The sequence below is a fragment of the Armigeres subalbatus genome, chromosome 3, assembly GCF_024139115.2.
Source record: "Armigeres subalbatus isolate Guangzhou_Male chromosome 3, GZ_Asu_2, whole genome shotgun sequence".
In the NCBI taxonomy this organism is placed as follows: Eukaryota; Metazoa; Arthropoda; class Insecta; order Diptera; family Culicidae; genus Armigeres; species Armigeres subalbatus.
In genome coordinates, this window is record NC_085141.1 from 394,558,481 (window position 1) to 394,572,898 (window position 14,418).

Sequence of the window (14,418 nt, forward strand, 5' to 3'; positions counted from 1 at the left end):
CTTTGTATAGAATGGAAGCCCTGAGAAGAACTGATTTTCCAATATCCCATATGTATTTGGAATAAAATTTGCTCAGCAACTCCGCCGATGGTCGAAAAATCTCGATCAATCGATTAGTAACTCTCGATTCTTGTCGATTATTGAATCGATTAATCGTTCAGTAGTAATCGAATTAAAATTAATCGATTATCATAACGATGAATCGATTAATTGAAGTAATCGAAATCTAATAGTTGTCGTGAAATCCCGATTAATCGATTACTCTCGATTCTTGTCGATTATTGAATCGATTAATCGTTGGGCAGTAATCGATTATCACAACAAATAATTGATTAATCGAAGTAATCGATTAATTGGCGACATCTCTACCGATGCTGGGACCGCTCTCCGCGATATTTCAAATGAAATGCCACGCGCGCGGCGGAAAGCAATTTTCTTATAATCAATAAAGATGGCCTATTAGTCCCGCCTCTTTGTTGTCCGGTATGACTGCAAATATTGTGTAACCGTCACACACTCACCAAAGGGGCGTGGCTACAGGTTCAACTTTATTGATTACAAGAAAGCAGCTCATTCGCGCGCACGAGCCATTCCGTTCGAGCTCCTACCGTTCGCGGAGCTCCTACCGGAAATGTTATTCCCGGCGATGGTGTTTGTCGCGCGGTCGTCGAAATTAACATTAGCAGTGCTCAGTTTAAATTTTGTTGTATGATGTAGGAGAAATGACGGCTTTTGCTGGTTTTGTTCTATTATTTTCGGGGGGGGTTAGTTGACCAAATTTTATGAAATTTGGCCACAATATTCTTTGATATGCAAAGAATGTTTAGGCCAAATTTGGGCATAATTAGTTACAGAAAACCCCTGACAATAATAGAAAAAATCTGCCAAAGCCGTAATTTCCCTTACTAACGATTGGATACCATCAATGAAAGTAGCTCTTATGTCACAACTTGAGGCGAGATGAATTTTGATCAAAGTAAAACTTAATTGCTTGGTGATAGCAGATTGTTTTCCGTCGGTAGTAGAATCACGAGAGCACGATTCAGAGAAAGACTTATAATTTTGGTAGATAGTCATCCATGCGAAAACATTTTTGCAGCTTCTCCGTTTTACGCGCGCTCGTGATTCTACATACATACAGAAAACATACGATGATTCAACTCATCCATGAGTTTTAAGGTGCTGAAATGCCACGCACGCGCGGGAGAGCAGTTTTCTTATAATCAATAAAGATGGCTCATTAGCCCCGCCTCTTTGTTGTCCGGTATGACTGCAAATATTGTGTAACCGTCACACACCCCCCAAAGGGGCGTGGCTACAGGTTCAAGTTTATTGATTACAAGAAAGCAGCTCTTCCGCGCGCGCGAGCCATTTCGTTCGAGATGTCGCGGAGAGCAGACCGTGGTACCACCTTCGGCATCGGCGGAGCTCCTACCGGAAATTTTATTCCCAGCGATGATGTGGGTCGCGCGGTCGTCGTCATTAACATTAGCAGCGCTCAGTTTAAATTTTCTTGTATGATGTAGGAGGAATGACGGCTTTGGCAGGTTTTGTTCTATTATTGTCAGGGGGGTTTTTGTTGACCAAATTTTATGAAATTTGGCCACAATATTCTTTGATATGCTATGATATGATATGATATTTGATATGAAGTACTAACGATCGGCTACCATCAATGAAAGTGGCTCTTGGGAGCGTCCACAAATTACGTAACGCTTAGAGGGGAGAGGGGGGGTTGGGCGAAGTGTGACGACCCATACATAATTTTAGATGCTTCATACAAAAAGTGTGACATAGGGGGGAGGTGGGTTTGAAAATGCCCAATTTTGCGTTACGTAATCAATGGTTCTTCCCTTAAGGTGGCTCGGGGAGGCACTACACACCGTGTTATTTTTCCTATCTTTTGTCTCTTTCTAACATTGTCACCTCGTAATTTTGGAGTGACGTATTTCGGTTTTCAGTTGTTTGATGTAACTGTAAATGTATCAGCATGTAGATTGCGAGTAAGCACGCGCCGGTGATACTTTTTCAAAATCATATTTGTTGTAGAAAAAAAATTAAGCATTAATGATAATCAATAGTATCAATAGAATTGGCAAATTGCTGAAGGGTTTCCGAATCGATTGATAAGCAAATGTCGAAAATAAAATAAAGACGCTATTAGCGTTTGAAATCTATCCTAATTTTTGTGACAGTCTCGAATTCGGAAATTTCCGTTTTAAAACCTGTATCTGAGTCTTCCCCTTAGACGAAGTTTACGTCAAAAAATCTGTAGCAAACATCAATACTGACGCAATTGTTTGCATGGTCTCCTTCCAATGCTTGCTTGGGATTCAACTACCGACGTTAGCGTTGCGCTTTGAATAAAGTTCATCTCGGAACCGATTTCTTTATCAATCATCAACAGGAAAAATACAAAATTAGAGACTCGCGGGAAAATTTCATGTTGTGCCAACAACATCCAAATCGTTGCAAACGCCACATTAGTGAATAAATTGCTGTAGCAATCTTCTGATGACAGCCTATGCTCGAACCGGCACTAATGCTATGATTCCGCTACCGATGCCAAACAATTATGCTTTGTTCTATGAAGAAAGTTCGTCTAATATCAACATTCTCAATCACTAAAATCATATAACTCCGAATTACGCTAGAAAATTTCACCGAAGAATTTTCCAGTTCCTAACGGTTGCACTTTAGGAAAATTATTTCAACTTAACCGTCCTCCCAAATATAATGATGGTCCTGAAAAGAACCGATTAATTGCCACTTATGTGCCTTATTGACAGCAGCCACTGGGCTGCGCGACCGCCATCCGATGATTCGGCTCAGCGAACGCCGTCGATTGCCAGATCCGCCGAAGATGGGACACGGATGAAAATGATGTGCTGCTGCTTCCACGACCGCCACCACCACCGACCGAAAAAATTTCATCCGCACCACCACCGCTGAGACAGCCGTTGTCACTGGGACCGCTTCTGGACGCCATGGTCCGCTCGCCGTGACATCCAGAATGAAAATGACGCGCGCACGCGAAACACGAGGCTTTTTATACACAGGGAAAACGAAGCAGTGAATCAAAAGGCCCGTACCTTACTGCAATCTGATGTCCGTGTTGGGGATTTATGAACGGAATTGAATTTTTGGTTTGGAAAGAAACAACATTTTCAATAGTTTAACGTTGATAATCAATAGTATCAATAGAATTGGCAAATTGCTGGAGAGTTTCTGAATCGATTGATAAGCAAATGTCGAAAATCCATCGAAAGATAAAGACGCTATTAGCGTTTGAAATCTATCCTAATTTCGTGACGGTCTCGAATTTGGAAATTTTGGTTTTACACCCTGTATCTGAGTCTTCCCCTTAGACGTAGTTTACGTCAAAAAAGCGTTCAATAATCTTGGAATGCAATGTCCGATCGAAACAATTTTTCAATAATAAACAATGGAACTGAATGCCTCGTAGATTGCAACTTGTTGCAAGCAAGTCGATCAATGCTTAGCTACAAAAAATGTTCTTTATGCTGAATCAAATATTGTCGGTGGCGGCGCGATAGATCATTTCTAGTCAGCGGCGGCTACGTGGCGGCATCACGCCGTTTGCAAAATTGGCGTCGGTGGCGTTGCGGTGTTGTTCGACGAGAACTTATTTTGCACATAAAAAAAAGTCGGTGTGTAATCCAATGCTCTAGCATTTTGAAAGCAATATTCTAATAACAAAATGTCTTTAATCAATTAAGGTAATGAAAACAAAGAAAACAAGATCCGGATTCAGAATTTCTGCAATTTTTTCTTGGAATGCTCCTGAAAATCACTTAAGGAGTTTTTATTAGATTTCACCAGGATATTCTAACAGAAGACTCCGGAAATGCCGCCAATAATAATTTTGATTCTTATTCTTTGAATAATTGATTCGGAAGCTCCTCCTGACATTATTCCGGAAATTTGTGCAGCAATTTTTCCGATAATTATGATTCCAGATATTTTTATAAAAATTTCTCAAATTCCAGGAACTTTTTTTTCTCCACAAATTTCTCGAGCAACTTCTACGAAAGTAATCTAGAAATTCCTTAGGACATTTTACTAGGAATTCAAGACAAAATTTTCAGAACGACTTATCTGCTGTTGTAAACAAAGATTCTAACGACGATTTGACGAATCTGATAGCTCTCCCACAAAAACAACACCATCAATAAGTAGGTGAAAGATTCCGCTACCTGTTGATGGTGTTGGTTTGCGTGGGAGAGCTATCAGATTCGCCAAATCGTGGTTTGAATCTTTGCTTACAAAAGCAGATAAGTCGTTTTGAAAATTTTGTCTTGAATTCTTCTGCAAAACTGTATGAGTTTTTTTAGGTATACTTCACAAATTCATTCAGGAAATCGCTCAAAGAATTTCTACGCAAATTCAACCAGTAATTCGACTAGGAGTTCCTCCGAAAATCTATTTAACAATTCCTCCCAAATTTACTCCAATAATTGCTCTGGAAGCTACCCCCGATATTACTCCAGAAATTCTTCCGGGAATTCCTCAAACAATCTCCCAGGAATTCCTCCAGAAATCCCCTCACCCCCGGTGTGCTTCCTAAAATTCCCCTCTGAATTTATCATAAAGATCCGGATCAGCTCCCCCGTAATTTTGTTGAAAATTCTTCCGGAATTGTTCCGAAAAAATTTCCAAAAATTTCTCCGGAAATTCTCTCATAAAATGTCCTGGAAATTTCTCTAGAAATTCATCATGAAATTTCCCCAAGAATTCCTCTGAAAATTTCCCCCGAAGTTATTTCAGCTATTCTCCGGATTTGCGCAGGAAATGCATACCGCAATTGCGCTGGAAAATTCCTCAGGACAATTTTCTCGGAATTGTTACGAGCTTCAATATGCATTCAATTATACTCATTACACTTTCCGGGAGGTCAACGGATATGGTAAGATAATTTTAAGATATTCTGGGCATTCCGAACTATTCTTGAGATCGGGATATGTGATCTATAGCTGCAAAACAATCTTATAAAATATGGGTGCTGGTATATTCAACTGTAATAATCAAATACATATAGTAACTTTGAGACAATTCTTAATGTCGGTGCCGATATATTGAAGCTTTGAGTGACGGAAACCCAAAGTAGCCAGTAGCACTATGTTTTGCCTTTTCGGCAATATAAAGCTATTTAAGCCAGGCTCTATAAGCCAGTATAAAGCATGTTTGCACTGTGACAGCGTTATTGTTGCACGTAGGGACTTTTTAAATGCTTATGTTTAACTGGAAAATGTACTGCTGTGCCTGTAGATCACATGTTGTGAACTCAAAGACGGTTTTGATGACCCAGGATGTCCCAAAACCATCCAGACATGTTCCTTTATTTTCAGGAATTTATTATGGATATGGAGTACATATCCAAACTTAAAGCGACGAAAAAAGCTAGAATGGTGGCTGTAGATTGTACGTTCTGAACTCAACTACGGTTTGGATAACCCAGGATGTCCCAAAACCAACTTACTATGTCTCTTGGTCTTCTGGGATGTGTTATGGACGTGCTTGAATACATATCCAAGTTTACAATGACGAGAAAAGCTAGTATCGTAGTGGATGACCCAGGATATCCCAAAACCATCAAATTATATTTCATGATCTTCATGAATATGTTATGAATATGGTTGAATAGATATCCAGCTTGGAGCGACGAAAAAAATAAAGTGGAGGCTGTAGATCGCAAGTTCTGAGCTCAAGGATGGTTTGGATTACAATCAAAATCACCTTACCTTCAGAAAAAATATTTTAGGCTCTTTTAGTTGAATGTATTCAACCGTCTAGGACAGTGAAGTATTCTCCATTTAATTCCACCAATTATTTCGATATCTTTGCAGATACGTATCTGCAAAGATATCGAAATAATTGGTGGAATTAAATGGAGAATACTTAACTCGTCCTACACCTTACCTTGTCATCTGGTCTTCTGCACACCTAAAATATTCATGTAATTTTAGGTGTTGTGACGCTGACATATACGAGTGTCATTTTGACGCGAAGTTAGGTTATACTTAATTTTACATCACAACTTTATTGACAAAAAAGTGAAAGGGTTGGAACGAGAATCGAACATAAGCCCATAGAGTGAGAGCCCAACACGTCACCACTCAGCTATCTTTGTTTCTTAAAAGAAGAGTGATCGCAGTAAAATTTGCACTGAACAAGTCATCGACTGCTTGTGCGTTAGGTGCGTCGTACCGGGTGCTATGTTTAGGTTCTGTGACATGTAATTTTAAATCATCTAACATTGAAAAATATACGATTCTGTTTATGTCATGTGTTTTTTTTTATTCAAATACGTCACCTGTAATATTCATAATTTTTTGGTTTGTGGAATATGGTATGGACATAGTTGAATACATATCCAAGCTTGACCAAGTGGTGGCTGTAGATCGCAAGTTATGAACTCATTTGAATGACGGTTTGAATGACCCAGGATATCTCAAAACCATTTTACCATGTCTCATGGTCTTCTAGAGTATGTTATGGACATGGTGGAACACATATCCAAGTTTCTAGTGACGAAAAAATCTAGTTTCGGGGTTGTAGATCGCAAGTTTTGTACTCAAGGTCAGTTTGTATGACCCAGGATATCCCAAAACCATCTGACAGGAATATGTTATGGACATGGTACATGGAATACATATTCAAGCTTAAAGTGACGAAAAAGCTCACATTGTAACTGTAGATCGCAAGTTCCGGACTCAAGGACAGTTTGGGTAATCTAGTATATCCCGAAAAAATATTTTTCAGCTTCTTTTGTTAGTTCTCCATTATAAATCGCGAAAACAAATGGAACATATCAAAGTTACTGCTTAATATCGCTTAGAAAAATTTTAGCCTGAAGGGTTAAAGTGCCCATTTTGCGCCAATTCCCTAGAGAATCGCACCGGTGATAAATCATTCTGCAAGCGCTTTTCATCGTCCATCTTGAGCCTTAACAAGGTAGCCTAAGGTAAAGTAGTCTAACAAACTTTCTACAGTTACCACATACAAAAAAAAACTATGTTGATCAAATTTTGAAAAAAGTTAGTTAAAATAAAAAGTTTCGTTGGTTCTTTTTCGTAGAGAGTAGCGGAATATCAAAGAAGAAGTTTATCAGCTTTCGAATCATAAGCTGGCTATCATATCTGAAATTGAAAGTATGAGCTTTTAAAATAAACTGTGGGCGTCAAATAGAAACTATGAAAAATGAAAGTGTAAACACTTTTAAATTGATGAATAATAATTTTCATCTACAATTTTTAGTATTAATTGGGATAGTTTTGATCACCGCGTGACTTTATCGAAATTAATTTATTGACTTTTTTCGGTGATAATTATACTACTCAAAGCGAAAAGGAGTAGATGAAAGTAATGAAGATACAGATTCGATTGACAGTGCAAGGGAGCAGCAATTGCGAAATGAATAGAAACTGAAGATTAGCAGAGGGCCATATGAGAAAACTTTGAAAACGCTTTGAGTAGTATAATTATCACCGAAAAAGCCAATAAATTAATTTCGAAAATTGTAAAATCGGTAGCCCAAAACCGGAGACATGAATTCCGAGCAGCGGATCCCATCGCAAACACTTCATTCAAATACTATAGGGGAAGAGGCCAAAAACGCCCCCGATGCAAAACGCCTTTTGTGGTTTCCCTCATATTTACCGTCATTAATATGTCCGTAACAAAATTAGATCTAAAATTATGTAGGATAGGCGAAGAAAGTTTCAAAATAGTGCATGGGAGGGTCGGAAAAACGAAAATTTCCACATTTTGAAGAAACATCTAACATTTTGGCGAGGCAAAACGCCCTAGTGGCAATAACCTACAAAGTACTTGCGTCTCCACGGACTATCCATACTAGAATGCTGATTCGCCGACGCGTGGTACTTTGTTCCCTAAAACCGCCAGCTGAAAGGCGTTTTGCCTCATGAGTTTTCCGGCAACAAAATATCACCACTTTTTGAAATGTGAATATTATCAATATGATTGAGATTTTGACAATTTTTGAATGGCATCAACTAGCTATCTTGTTTAACTGGTGCATAATGTAAAAATACCCATGAATAGCGTTACAAATAAGGCAATAGATCAGTGTTTGCTTAGCTAGGGCATATTGCCCCCTTCCCCTATCTACTATGGCGGAGGGAGAAAAAGCTTGTTTCGCCCTGTTATTGGTACAAAAAGCCCCCATTCCGCTATCAACGATAATGGTCCATGGCTTGTAACCTTTGCTGCTGCTAGAGATTTGGCAATCAGCAGTAGCGGAAATATGTTTAAAATGTGCCGGTTGGGTAAAATGCGCCACTACCTTTTCTTGGTTTATAACTCAAATTTGGTCTCAAAATCGTAAAGCGGCTGAAGCAAATAAACATTTGTAATCCATCACATGAAAAATCTTATTTTAACACTATGTATTCTTCTGTTTTGGATCGTTTGTATCGTTTATTTTTGATAAAAGATCTCAATTTTGGAATAAAATCGTTTTCTTGTCAAACTGTTGGTTTTGCATGAGAATTTTTGGACCATACACCCAACCAGCCACTGTTATATTTTCAAACAATGCTGTGCCACCAACGCTGGATGAGCTGTAGAACTACCAACGCTGGATGAGGTTTCAAATTAGCTGAAAAACAGTGAAGCTGGTAGAAAGAATAGAATCTCGGCTGAGCTTCTCAAACTTGTAAGTGTGCAGCAGCACTAATTTATCCACCACATTATTTCGAAAATATGAAAGGACTAATAACTGCCAACCAGCCTGCCCGTTGGACAGCCTCATATTCCCGATCTATAAGGAAGGGCGCAGTTCAGAGTGTCCTATTACAGAGGTCTTTCAGAACACGTCTTTCTGAAATTCCCAGAATTCAATCATATATTAATAAATTCTGTCGCATATTCTATTTAACAGAGTAAACAGAAGTCGGGTCAAGTACGAGATACGGAACACAGTCTTACAGTTGAGGTCGAAATAGGTATCTGTTAAGATTATAACGTGGTGGAATTAAATGGAATAGTACTAAACTCGTCTGAAGACAGTATACTAAAATATTTTAAAATCATTTCCATATTTTGTAAAGCCCCTGGAGTTGACCAACTACCAGGAGGTTTGGGAGGATGAGGTTCTGCCGCAGGAGTGGACAGAAGGTGTCGTGTGTACCATCTACAAAATGGGCGATAAGCTGGATAGTAGCAACTACCGCGCAATCACATTGCTGAACGCCGCCTACTCTCCCAAATTTTCCGCCACCGACTAACACCAATTGCAAGAGAGGCAGTCGTGGACAGTACCAGGCGGGATTTATGGGTGAACGTTCTACCACAGACCAGCTGTTCGCCGTACGTCAGGTATTGCAGAAATGCAGCGACTAAGACGTGCCCACACTTCATGTATTTAGCGACTTCAAAGCCGCATATGGTACAATCGAGCGGGACCAGCTATGGCAGCTAATGCGCAAAACGGATTTCCGGATAAACTGATACGGTTGATCAAGGCGACGATGGATCAGGTGATGTGCGTATGTTCGAGTTTAAGGGGCATTCTCGAGTCCCTTCGAAACGCGTAGAGGGTTATGGCAAGGTGGTGGTCTTTCGTGTCTGCTATTCAACATCGCTTTGGTACGAGTGGTACGATTTTCACGAAGTCCGTCCAGCTATTTGGTTTCGCCAGCGACATTGATATCATGCCACGTAACTTTGAAAGGTTATAGGAAGCCTACATCAGACTGGAAAGCGAAGCTAAACAGATTGGACTAGTCATCAACACGTTGAAGGCGAAGTACATGATAGGAAGAGGCTCAAGAGAGCTCAATGTAAGCCCACCACGATTTTTTATCGGTGGTGACGAAATCGAGGTGGTTGAAGAATTCGTGTATTTGGGCTCACTGGTGACCACCGATAACGATACCAGCAGAGAAATTCGGAGACGCATCACGGCAGGAAATCGTACGCAAACGCTTCGATCGAATAGAGCTCGCCGCCGTACCAAACTGACTATCTACAAAACGCTTATTAGACCGGTAGTTCTCTACGGACACGAGACCTGGACGATGCTCGTGGAGGGCCAACGCGCACTGGGAGTATTCGAAAGGAAAGTGCTGCATACCATCTATGGTGGGGTGCAGATGGCGGACGGTACGTGGAGGAGGCGAATGAACCACGAATTGCATCAGCTGTTGGAAGAACCATCCATCGTTCACACCGCAAAAATCGGAAGACTACGGTGGGCCGGACACGTAGCCAGAATGTTGGACAGTAGTCCGGTGAAAATGGTTCTCTACAACGATCCGACGGGAACAAGAAGGCGAGGTGCGTAGCGGGCAAGGTGGATCGATCAGGTGGAGGACGATTTGCGGACCCTCCGCAGACTGCGTGGTTGGCGAAGTGCAGCCATGGACCAAGCTGAATGGAGAAGACTTTTATGTATTGCACAGGCCACTCCGGCCTTAGTCTGGTAATAAAAAAAGATTAAATTTGATTGACGGTATTAGATATATTTTTTGACTAACATCTTCTCATCGTTCCCAAATGAAACTTCTATTCAAAAGCATATTATTAAGAAATAAAGTTATAACTTAAGATGCTACCGAATTGTACAGTGCTTCCGTCACCAAGCGATAATGATTTAGTTATTCTTTTCTTTTCATTTCTCATGTGAAATTTTTGGCCCTGATTAGGATCGATTAACTTTTAACACCCAAAAGGCCAAGCTCTTTGAGAAAGCGATTTTGATTTTGAAAAATCATAACTTTTTATTTTTGTCCAATCTTGATGAAATTTTGACACAAGGTCCAATTTTTATTCTAGTTTTGGCTGCACATTGAGTTTTTCGGAATTTCTGGATAGTTCCGGGGTATTTCGCCAGTAACTCAATTTTTCTCCATGGAACCCATAACAAACAGTATAAAACAATATTGCCACACTAAAAACGAGTCTCATAGCGATTTTTCCGAAAGTTATTCTTCCATACGAACATCTCCAGGAAGCTTCCAAATGTCCCCTGTAAAAGGGACAATTTCGATTTTGCTCCGAAACATGTCGTGCGACGGCTCTTTCTTCACAATTTTTCATGAATATACTCGCTGTTGTTATAAAAGTGGTCGATGGTCAGTTTGGCCACACTTGTGACACCGGAATGCCCCAGGGAACCTGTAAAGGGGACAATTTCGATTTTGCTCCGAAACATGTCGTGTGACGGCTCTTTCTTCACAATTTTTCATGAATATACTCGCTGTTGTTATAAAAGTGGTCTATGGTCAGTTTGGCCACTCTTGTGGCACCCGGAATGCCCCCAGGGAACCTGTATAGGGGACAATTTCGATTTTGCTCCGAAACATGTCGTGCGACGGCTCTTTCTTCACAATTTTTCATGAATATACTCGCTGTTGTTATAAAAGTGGTCTATGGTCAGTTTGGCCACTCTTGTGGCACCCGGAATGCCCCCAGGGAACCTGTAAATGGGACAATTTCGATTTTGCTCCGAAACATGTCGTGCGACGGCTCTTTCTTCACAATTTTTCATGAATATACTCGCTGTTGTTATAAAAGTGGTCTCTGGTCAGTTTGGGCACTCTCGTGACACCCAGAATACCCCAAAGGAACATTTAATTGGGACAATTTCGATTTTGCTCCGAAACATGTCGTGCGACGGCTCTTTCTTCACAATTTTTTATGAATATACTCGCTGTTGTTATAAAAGTGGTCGATGGTCACACCCGGAATGCTCCCAAGGAACATTTAAATGGGACAATTTCGATCCTTCTCCGAAACATGTCGTGTGATGGCTCTTTCTTCACAATTTGTTTTGAATAGATTCGCAATTCTTATAAAAGGTGGTCATTGGTCAGTTCGGCCACTTTGTTCAGAATCGCAAACGTATTATTTTCAGAATCCTAAATAAATTCTGTTCAGAAAACCATTCGATTTTTTTTTTCAGAATCGCAAAAAGATTCTGTTAGGAACCTTCAACGGGTTCTATTCAGAATATCAAACGGATTGGGATCCGAATTCCTAACAAATTATGTTCTGAATCTAAACGGACTCTGTTCAGAATTCTGTACAAATTCCTCTCAAAATCTCAACCGAAATTATGTTCAGAGTTACGAACGGATTCTCTTTAGAACTCCAATCCAAACGGATTCTCTTTGAAATTTTGAATCCCGAACAGATTTGTTTCAGAATCTCAAATAGAGTCTGTTTAGAATTCCAGACGGATTTAGTTAAGAATCTCCAACGAATTTTGCTCATAATCTTGAGTGGATGCTTCTTGAAACTCGATCCGATGCTAATCAGGATCCCAATAGGGGTGTTCTCAGAATTTCACCCTAGTTTTATACGACAAGTTATTGGGCATTAGGCCTCTATCATAGAAACATAAGATCGAAATTACATAATCGCTCACCTGAGCCCTAAGGTGCTATGGCGAAAAAAACAATTTCTCGTGTCTGTCTGCTACTGCAAAAAATGTACTATAGACCTGGGTGCTGCTGAAAGAGTCGTCTTTTTGCTTTCAAGCGAGTGAAGGGGTATTTTGAAAATATTCCCATGAGCCAAAATGTTTTGCAGTTACTTAGTTGTCAAAAATTCTCGCTCTTAAGATTTATCTTTTCATGCTGCATGACTGCTGCTATAGACTAAAAACCAGCTATGGCGATAAAACCTGTAGAAATAATGTCCTCACAAGTACATAATTTATTTGAAGAAGATTTACAGGAATAAAATATGTTGTCCAAATACACAATATTCTGTAATATGTAATATAGACTGAAAAACAAATGCTGTAATAATAAGTTCAAGTTCATGAAAAGTTAGTACGTATTTAAAACCCCAACTCGATTTTCCAGCAGTCAGTTCAGCGGATACGGGCATCGAGGTTTTTATTAACTAATTGCTTGAAAAGGTACTTCCGTTGCATGCAGTTTATCCTCCAACGGTATTCGAAATTCGAGGCTTTCAATTATTACGGAGAAAAAGAATAATTTGGATAGCTTCGTGGAAATAACGCGCAGAGGGAAATCCCCGCATAGAACAAATCACACATAGTGTGCGTTGAATGCAGTTCAAACATAACAACAAATCAGCTGCCGTGAAGTCCAATGATTTGACGTACACAGACATGAAAAGATTGAATAATAATTAGTACCTGGCTGAAGAGGCAACTAACCCGAAACGCATTGGACTTTTTGTTTGAGGTGCCAATGTATGCTGGAGTTGATGTACGATGTACGCGGAGCTACAGAGCTCATTTTCAAACCCAATCCCATCCTAAACCATCCCAACAACTTGCATTGACCAGAGGACGGTTTGTCAAATCCTTGGGCATAGTTCCTGCGGCCCGAAAACTCGTAAACTTTAAATATAACTGATTTTTTTTCTGTTCGGCAAGACATCGTTTTATGTGCAGTAAAATATTTTTTGGAATTGTTCATTTCGCGTTGAATGAATCAGGACGAAATGTCATAAATAAATATAAACATAACATTGCAAATTTCACAATAGCTGCCTTTGATCATTTACCAGGAAAATATTCAGTGGAGGCGCTTTGAATTATCCTGGATTCCAAATTTTTCTTGCAATGCGTAATATCTGCAGGGTAACATTAATTATGTTTTATTTCTGAGACTACTGTTGGTAGCGAGGACTAAATACGATATATCGTAAACCGTAACACACTACGTCAAAGTGATTACCGTGTTAAGGGAAAAAATATATGTATGTATTAGGGTGGTCTAACCGGTAGTACCGAAACCGGTAATACCGGTATTACCGGCCAATTTTGGGTACCGAAAATACCGGTATTAGAGACGGAAAATACCGGTATTTTCGGTATTTCAAATTTTGCTGTCAGTCTAAAAATCTAGAATAATTTTCACCTACTTTTATCAGCTCAACTGCCTTTAATCGCATATATGTTTTATATAAACAGGAAATTCAGCAGTAAAGCAATAAAGAGAATAAAATACAACAATTAAATGCGCGCATGAGTAACTTTGCCCAAGTAAGCATCATTGACGAAGTTTACGCTACAACAAAAATCGATCAACATCGCCATTAATCATACCTGTTGCTTTATTTTCTTAGCCACCTGTCAAACTGCGAATGACTTTTTCTTCAATGAACAAAGTTTTTATCGTCGAGAATTTTCCCGCAATGTATGAAATTGTGAAAAAGGTACGAGCCGACGATCGGTACTCGTAAAACATAACCTTATATGTTATGGCAAAAAACCATTCGAAAATACTTATACTCTTCATTATGCCACCTAATGAATGAGGCCATAGCAGAAAGCTAATAACATTCATAAGTTAATGAAAAGTATAAGTTTTGGAAGCTATGTGGCTAATGCGATGTATAAGTGTTTTCTTATACATGCCATTAAGCGCCTGCTTTGGAAAAAAATTCTTAGAA